Consider the following 8,994-nt stretch of genomic DNA (forward strand, 5'->3'; position numbering starts at 1 on the left):
TGCCCGATCTGAAGACGCGCCAGCAATTCCCTTATGTTGTTGTGTATTGCAACATCTGATTTTGCCACAGAACTTGACACGACCAATGGTAAAGTAGCCTCACCCAACACACCAATTTTGATTAAAAAAATACGTATATTTAACACAAAATATAATTAAACCCTAACCCCCAAATACAACAACAACAATGTCAAGTAAGTAGGCGTAGATTAAGACCACTTACCTCACTTATGTAGACTGTTCCAATTTCACCTTCAAGGAATCAACAGCCAACACTGATCAGAATACCACTTTCACCACATTGTTGAACCCAGAGATTTTCAGAATAGGAGAGAAGTCAAGAAGGATGATAATTACATCATTTCTTTTAAATTTACACAGTAAAATATATCATACCTGCCACGTATTCATCAAACTGCACAGGTCACTCAGTTTTGGTCACGGTGGCACTTGCACCGTTATGTTTTTAACGTCGTGAGCCAAAAGGACCTTATTGAACATTTTTTAACGAAATATGGGCCTTATTGAAATTTTTTAAAAGGTATGATCACTTTGAACCAAACCTCCAAAAGTAGGGACCGAATGATGTATTAAACCAATATTTTATATGTAATCTTTTGTCCGATCAGGACACTTAGGCATTTCTTTTCTTCTTTCTTTTTGTCGAAAAGTATTAGTAAAAGTATAAAGTGTTGCACATTTCCAACCCCTGTTAAGTTGGAACAAAAGGTATAACATAAGCATCTCTAAAGTCACAGGAGGTCATTATATCACTAAAGAAAACCAATTTACATCTTTTCAAAATCTGGATAGATTTTAGCCAATCAATAAACCTATAATGTTGCTAGAGTATTGTTTTGACATTTATGTGGCCTTCTGACCATCTTTACTATCCATCACATGAGGAAAACTTCATGTTGAAATCCTCTTCTTCCTACGCAATCCTTCTTCTAAAGAGGAAAAAAGGGAGACAAAAAGTGTCTTTAAGGTTTATCAATACATTTTCACCCAAAAACCAAAGTATATCTTATATTATACATGTCTAAGTAGTAAATGCATGTAGAAACTGTCAAGAACAAATAACAATAGGGCTATTAGTGTCGTGTGAAATGTACTTCCAATACTGCAAAAATGTCATTGCATTTATGCAATAGTGTAAATTCTTAATTCAACTAATTACTATCAATAAATGCATAATTATGAATCACCTCTTATCCAATTACTTGTATTTTTAGTGAGAGAGTTACTTCATCCACCACACACACTTGCTCTTTGCACCTCCTCATTCCTCTTTTACCCTTCAATAATATATGGATTCTTAAACGGATGTCAACATCCGTTCACGGATATTGACATCCGTCGAAGGACAAACTGAAGAGATGACATCCAGTTGTTGCTACCCTTCTTGTATGTTATGGTCATGAGTTGAAGCAATATGTGAAGAGTGTTACGGAGTTGACTCCTGATATTGTGCAAACGTTGATGGCTGCTGATAAATTGGAGAAAGATCTGGTACATATAACAGTGGAAGATTTAGTTGACAGTGACGATGGTGGGAAATATGTTATAAGGGAGATGTGTCCTTTTGAGGCCGAAACTGTAATTATCAACCTGGTCAAGTCATGGATCAAGAACAGAGTGGATACATTAGAAGAATGTCTTGACAAAAATCTACAATAAGAGGTTTATTGCTTGCAATCTAATCAATCTACAAGAAGAGAATTTTTTTTAAAAGTACAAGATAACAGGCAAACTAAAGATGGAATGGAACAAATTAGCAAATTAAAAAAAAACTATTGTCATGCATGATGAAACGAATTCTTTATTTTCGTAAAATGAAAGTAGTTATGTCATGACTTCAAATTAAATCTAGCAAAATTGTTATGGGAAGACTTGTAATATGACAGACCTACTTAATTTCGAAATTAAAAAAAAAATATACCATTTTGGTAATTTCAAAATCGTCTTCCTCAATTTATTCTTTTTCTTGTAGGTGTGGATTCTTGGTGCAAATGAAGAATGCTTTGCTCCTTCCGCTCTTGAAATTCTAGGAATCATAGATGACTCCTTGGAAGCATTCTTTATGTTGCAATAATACCCATGCATGCAATTTTGCTTCCTTAATTCATGTTTGCTCTTGACAAATCTCTCCAACAATACGTTTTGAAGGCGAAAGCTGGCTGTGGTATATATTTATTGTATATCATTTCATAATCGTGTACCCTTCATTCGAATTACCCAAGTCACTACAAGAAAGTGATTAATTACCGAAGGTGTATTTTCGAAGGCCTTTGGGCCTTCGGTAAAGTTGATTTATCGAAGGCTTTTGACCGTCGGTATTGGTGCAGTGATTACCAAAGGACTTTAACCTTCGGTATTGGTGTAGTGATTTTACCGAAGGAATATACCCGTCGGTACAAGGTTCGACTTTATGAAATTAGAATTTGGGTATCCATTCTCCCAAATTTTGTCTTCATTAAAACTTCTCCACCCAAACAGCAAGCAGCAGTCGACCTTTAATCCTCTCCGAAGGCAAGATCGAGTCTGCTGTCGCGGTCCTCCTGCACTCCCTCGCCTACCTCCCGCGCGCCGCCCAGCGCCGCCTCGGTTCCTACCACCTCATCCTCTGTCTCGGCTTTGGCGACCACGCCGTCGACTCCGGCGACCACGCCGTCGACTCCGCCCTTTCAGCTGACCTCGGTCTTCGCCTCGTCCACGTCGACACCTCGCGCGCCGAGGAGATCGCAGACACCGTCATGGCACTCTTCCTCGGCCTCCTCCGCTGCACGCACCTCATCTCCCGCCGCACGAACCTCGTCTCCCGCCACGCGCTCTCCGCCTCCGGCTCGCTCGGCTCCGTCCAACCTCTCTGTCGTGGGATGCGCCGCTGTCACGGCCTTGTTCTCAGCATCGTCGGAATCTCTGGCTTGGCTAGGTCTTTGTCCACTTGCAGCTTGGCCTTCAAAATGAGCGTGCTCTATACTCAACCAGTACGTATTTTTAATCTTTCCTTGTGAAGATCCCTTCTTCAGTTGAAATTAAAATAGTAATCGATGTATCAATGCTTGAATTTCTTAATCCACTTGTTGTAGCATTTGTTTCATGATTCTGAAGCATTTTTTGTTTTTGTGGCACTGTAACTGGTGTGTGACAGTTTGGATTTTATGATTAGCGTGTGCGTTTTTTGTTTCATGATTCTGAAGCATTTTTTGTTTTTGTTTCCCACACTCTCTTATTTTCCCACACTCTCTGATGCCATTGGTGAGAATCATGATGAGGCAGCTAGTGAGGTGCAAACTAGTTTTGATAATCTCATGCATGCTGAACTTGAGAAACCCTTCCTGATATTCTTGCTATTATACCTGGTTGTTCTGAATTGCTGGATGAAATTTTTGTTGTAGAACATATTAAAACTGCTGATATTCTTCATGATGTGTGCACTGAATTTGATGATAGTTTTGTGGATTGTGCTGACTTAATTGATGAATCTGCTGTTATTAGTAAAGACATTTTCAATGAGCCAGCGCAGGTTTATTTAACTTTGAAATTCCAATTGCTTTGCCTGAGCTGTTTATGCATTTAAATTCCTGTGATTTGCTGCACATTGATGCTATAGAGTCTATGATTGAAACTGATACAGTTTTGAATGATAATGCTAAACTTCTTAATTCAATTTCAGCCATTGAACCCATTGGTATAAATGTTGTTTTAAAGTCAAATGTACATAATTGCCTTGATGAAATTTTGAGTGATAATAGCTTTGAATTAACCTTTGATTCTGCTGATGGTGCATATGTTAGTAATGATTTTGAGATGGAAACTGTGGAATCTGAGAACCTTATAGAGTTAGGACTAAACTTTGATCTAACACAGTTTTCTGAAAATTTCAGATGTGATTGTGAATCTGGTTCTTGCTCCATTTGCACTGAGATAAATTCTGTTACACAGCCAGAACTAAGAGTCCTAACAGATGCACCTAACTTTGAACTTGATTGTTGTGCAGAGTTAAAGGAAGCAAAGAATGCTAAAAACACTAAGGCAATTATTTGGGAGGAGAAAAGTGCAGAAAGGTTTGGAAAGATCTCCAGCCTAGTGCCACACACACAACAGCTGCCAGTGGAAGGAGAGATGTTGCTGCAGTAGAGAGTTGGGAAGGAGGAAGGCAAGGAAGCCATGGAGACACTACTGAAAAGAGTGGCTTGTAGTTTTAGTTTGTAGTTTTAGTTTTAGTTTATAAGAAAAGAGTGGCCTATTTGAACAAATTTTCTTTTTAGTGTAGCTTGTAGTTTTAGTTTTCTTTTTCCAGCTTTATTCTTGTACATGTTGTGTTTAGTTTTCTTGATTCTGTTGTACATATTTCTTGTTAAATTCTAATTTTGCATGTTTGATCTGTATATATCTGTGGTTTGTCTGTGTTGTATAATTCTGCATGTTTGAATAAGCATGATTAGTGTTATTTTAGAATCGAGTCATAGAGCTAAAGCACCTAAGCTTCTTTCTGATTCATATGAAATTCTAAATTTGAACATGGTCAGATCTTGATAATCTGCTGGATTTTTGGAGTAATTTTATCATATAAAACGTAGTTTAGTGCTCTAAGATATTTTTGTACCATCCTGGTTACAATTAATCTTAATTAACCACATATTGTTTGTTATGATTTCAATATATTTCTTAACATTTGACTTGAGGTTAATTTGAAGGTCACGTGGAGAGGCCATTGTTTTAGAAATATTAAAGGGATACCAGGCATTTACTCAAGTAAGTCAGTTCTGCCTTGAAATATATATATATATATATATATATATATATATATATAATATATATATATATATATATATTATATATATTAAATTTATTATATACATGACATCTGGAATCAACTTTGAACTTAAAATGATATTGGATTGAAAACTTTCGCAGGCTTGTGGTATTCTGCGAGCTGTAGAACCTTTAAACTCCTTTCTTGCATCCCTTTGCAAATTTACAATCAATTTTCCTGTTGAAACAGAAAGAAAGAGGTAAATGTTTTAAATCTGTTATTAGTAGTTTTTGTTTCTTTTATTATGGTGCTTTAATTCAAGCTTACAGTACTGAGATTTTAGCTTAAATTTGAGATTTTAGCAGTGCTTTGCCGTCTCCTGTATCAAAACGGTCAGAATTATCACTTGATCAGAGCGATAATGTTGTGCTTTGTTTAGATTCTTTTTGGTTACATTCTGTTCTGTGTTGCTTTGTTTAGATTGTTTATAGCTTAGGTAATATTGTTTAGGTACTTTTAGGTTCTTTCTTGACTCTGTTTCACATTTCATTCAATTCTTTGTTGATTTACTTAACTTCTTAGCTTTATTTCTTTAACATAGATTGCCAATAGTGTCTTTAGCTCTAGATTTAAGTAGATGTAGCTCTAGCAGTAGATTTTGCAGTTAGTTTAGTCTAAATAAAAAGGTTATGTAATATACAACAGTAAAGTACAAACAACATCTAATATACTTGGATGATTGAAAGTTTAAAGTAATTTTGATGGTACTTCAAAACAGATTGAGAAACACTGTTTTGGTAACATTGAAGCTACTGGATTGAACCACAATGCAGGAGAGTAATAAAAAATCACACGAAATTAGCACCAAAGCAGATCATAAACTACACCATAATTGGTTACTGGACAACAAAAAATTCGCCCTTCGGAAATTACTGAAGGCTTTTGCCCTTCGGTAATTACCGAGGGCTTTTGGCCCTTGGTAATTACCGAAGGGCAAAAGCCCTTGGTAAATGTTAGCGACAAGGGATTTACCGAGGGCTCTTTAGCCGTCGATAAGCCTTCAGTAATTACCTTTTACCGACGGTTTTGGGCTGTTTCCGAGGGCTTCTGGCCTTCAGTAATGCCCTTCTTTTTTGTAGTGAGTTTTGTGTTCACATAAATACCATGCGACATTGGCATAGGGATAAAGGCTTTAGAAAGGAGGACCACTAACGTCTTAGGAATTCTAAATCCACGACAAAGGATGGTATGGAGAAGAGGTTGAAGTTCAAGCTTTCTAAAGCTGCTTCTGTGGAAGGTATCCGTCAACTCTCCGAAACCATGGCATACAAAGTGATTTTCCAGGATCTCCGCCATGTTCTTTGGGATGGCCTGTATGTTGGTGAAGTTTCATCCACTAGAATTGAGCCTTTTTCTTGGGGAGCTTAAGTTTCATCAACTAGAATTGAGCCTTTTCGTGAGGAGCTTAACCAATGCTTGAAGATAATATTGTTCACTATGCATGAGAGAGTAATAACGCATGTAATAACTGATGTAATGAAGACTTATTTTGATGGGTTCCTTTTGGTTTTGTTAGCTAGGGGTGCAGCACGAGCTTTCTCTCTTGAAGACCATGTTATAATTGATGAGGACTTTAAGCTTCTCAATGATTTATTTTGGTTCAACAGATGTCGATGGACTTTAATCTTCTCAATGATTTATTCTGGTTCAACGGATGTCAATATTCGTGCACGGATGTTGACATCTGTTTAAGAATCCAACGCATATTCACATCCGTTTAAATATTACTGAAGGTCAAAAGAGGAATGCGGAGGTGCAGGAAGTATTGTGTGGTGGTGGAGGGAGTAACTCTCTTTTAGTGATGATGATAGGCCCTGGTTCATTCTCGAATTTGGTGTAGGCCCAATCTCTTTGATCATGCTTAGCATAAATAATCTTGTATTTAAAGCAATAACTATATTTATAATAATATCTATCAAGCTTTGACACAATTTGAATTCTACCAAGGTCTATTTTTTGTGGTAAAGTATTTTTTAGTTTTGGAAGGGAGTTGCTTATGAGTGCTGCTATGTTTCAAAGTTCCTTATTTTGAGTTCATAGTCACAATTTTAAGTTTTCAGCCTTAAGGTCTCTACCCTGACAATACTCCTCTGAGATTGAAGTTCTGAGCCAATATTAGCAGCTCACTTGATTTTGCAAAGAAATGCTCTTTGGTAGTCGTGCCATATAGTACAACATTGACTTTTGATTTTAGGTTAGAGGTATTTTTTTATGAGTTTATTCATTATATATTGTTATAGATGATTCACCTTGATATTGGCTCAAACAAGTCAAACATCTCTTGATAAAAGTTTCAAACAAGTTGTTCCTGATAGCAAACCCCTTCCAAGGGACTATCCACAAGAGCCATGGCCAAGAACATATCATAATAGTGGACTTCATCTACAATAGGCGGGCTTAAGCTCTTATTTCTTTTTTCTCATAGGCCAATGATTTATTTTTCTTAGTAAAGTGGGTTTCTTTTGGGTTTGTATTATGGATGTAGTAGTATACTGATTTCTTTGGGCCTTGAGCTTGTAATGTCGGATTTTAGGCCTGGAGGAAATGGGCCTTAAGGAGCTAGATGAATTTAGGGTTTTTACCCTAGTTTGGTACGTAACCTTGCTTCCCAAGCTTCTCCTTTATGTGCCCTTTGTATGGAGAGAGACATCTTGCCATGTGGAAAATCTTTCAAGAAGCATAATACTTGTGGTCCCCATAGGTAGAGTAGTCTCCAAGTTAAAGTTTTTAGTGTTTTGCTTCTCCTTTTTTAAAACAACTCTAGGTTTCCTTGGTTATTAAAAAAGGCGCTCTTTCATGTAAAAATCACTTTGAGATTAGTATTGAAATGCTACCAAAATATTGTGTCATTATACTTGTCTCCAAAGTTAAGGCTAGAACATCCCTTTTAGATTTTCTCTAGTTACCCTTCCTCTTGAATTGATCTATCCTATCTTCAGAGCACTGGAAACACAATACCACCTTCACTATATCCTATCATTTATTCCCACAAGCTTACACTAGGCGCACCTTGCTTGGAGAAGGAACCATCAGTTTCATCATGGTAAATGACTATACAAGTAAGATTCATTACTTTCACTAGGGGGAGAATGTACCATTGTGAAAGGAACTCCACTTGAGAAAAAGATGGTTAAAAATGCAAGTGTGAGTCTGACATTGCAAAAAATTGAGCAAGACAAATAACGTACAAAGAGACAAACTAATTATTCCAAGGTGAAGGTTTGATTAGAAGGTGGTATCATAATTTTTAATATATGTTTCTTCATGACTAATTGTTGTTAATGGTGTCTCCCCTAGAAAGAACTCAATGCATAAAATCGATGTAAAATGTTCTTATAAATATTATAAAAAAAAGCTCATATAAAGATTTTCACATTGATTAAGGAGAAGAATTGATATGAAAAGTAGCATGCAAACCTTTTTTTAAGGTATACTTACAAATTTAACCTACCATCACTACAAGAAATTCTTCAACTAATGACATAATTTTATCAACAAAAAAGATTTATTGACAAATTTTGGCCGTCAATAAATATATATCAGTAAATTTCATCGGAAAAATCCATTGGTAATATATAATTATTACTATCGACCATTTTTTTGTCAACAAAATGACACTAAATTATGGTAAACTTTGTCGATAAATTCATCGAGAATTGGGCTTGATTGAGTAATAAAAACAAATATAAAGACCAAAAGAAATCAAATGTCTAAATATATAGACCAAATTACTAATTAAGGCTTAAATATTATGCTCAATTTAATAATAATTTATTGATAAAAGAATTCGTAGGTAATAAAAATTGTATTTTATTGACATAAAAATTCGTCAGTAATAATAATTTTAGATTACCAATGAATTTTTCTAACAAATTTACCCATAGATATTTACCAACAATCACAATTTGCTAAAAAAATTATTTTTGGCGATAATTAAATAATGTTTCATAATATATCTTTCTTTCTCATTATCTATTCACATTACCTTATTATTAACTGTCCTAATTTTGGAAGGAGATTTATTGTTAAAATATGTGTCCAAAATACTTTGAACAAGTAAATTAGTCCAGCGCTAAAGTTTCAAGTTTCATTTCATTGGATGCAAAATTCATTAGATGATCAATTCTAATATACAAGTATTGTCTAAGTATTCATCATCAAACGATTTTGAA

At 35.5% G+C, this 8,994-nt stretch overlaps 1 long non-coding RNA gene across 1 annotated transcript; it reads left to right on the forward strand.

The window, feature by feature from the left end:
* The first annotated feature begins 4,709 nt into the window (after positions 1 to 4,709).
* Positions 4,710 to 5,158, forward strand: LOC148197354 (uncharacterized). The gene is made up of 3 exons (XR_015780250.1): positions 4,710 to 4,761; positions 4,924 to 5,021; positions 5,128 to 5,158. It is a non-coding gene; the product is annotated as an uncharacterized LOC148197354 (long non-coding RNA).
* Positions 5,159 to 8,994: the final 3,836 nt, after the last annotated feature.

The sequence above is a fragment of the Vigna umbellata genome, chromosome 6 (assembly GCF_029865625.1).
Source record: "Vigna umbellata cultivar VRB3 chromosome 6, Vumbellata_1.0, whole genome shotgun sequence".
Taxonomy (NCBI): domain Eukaryota; kingdom Viridiplantae; phylum Streptophyta; class Magnoliopsida; order Fabales; family Fabaceae; genus Vigna; species Vigna umbellata.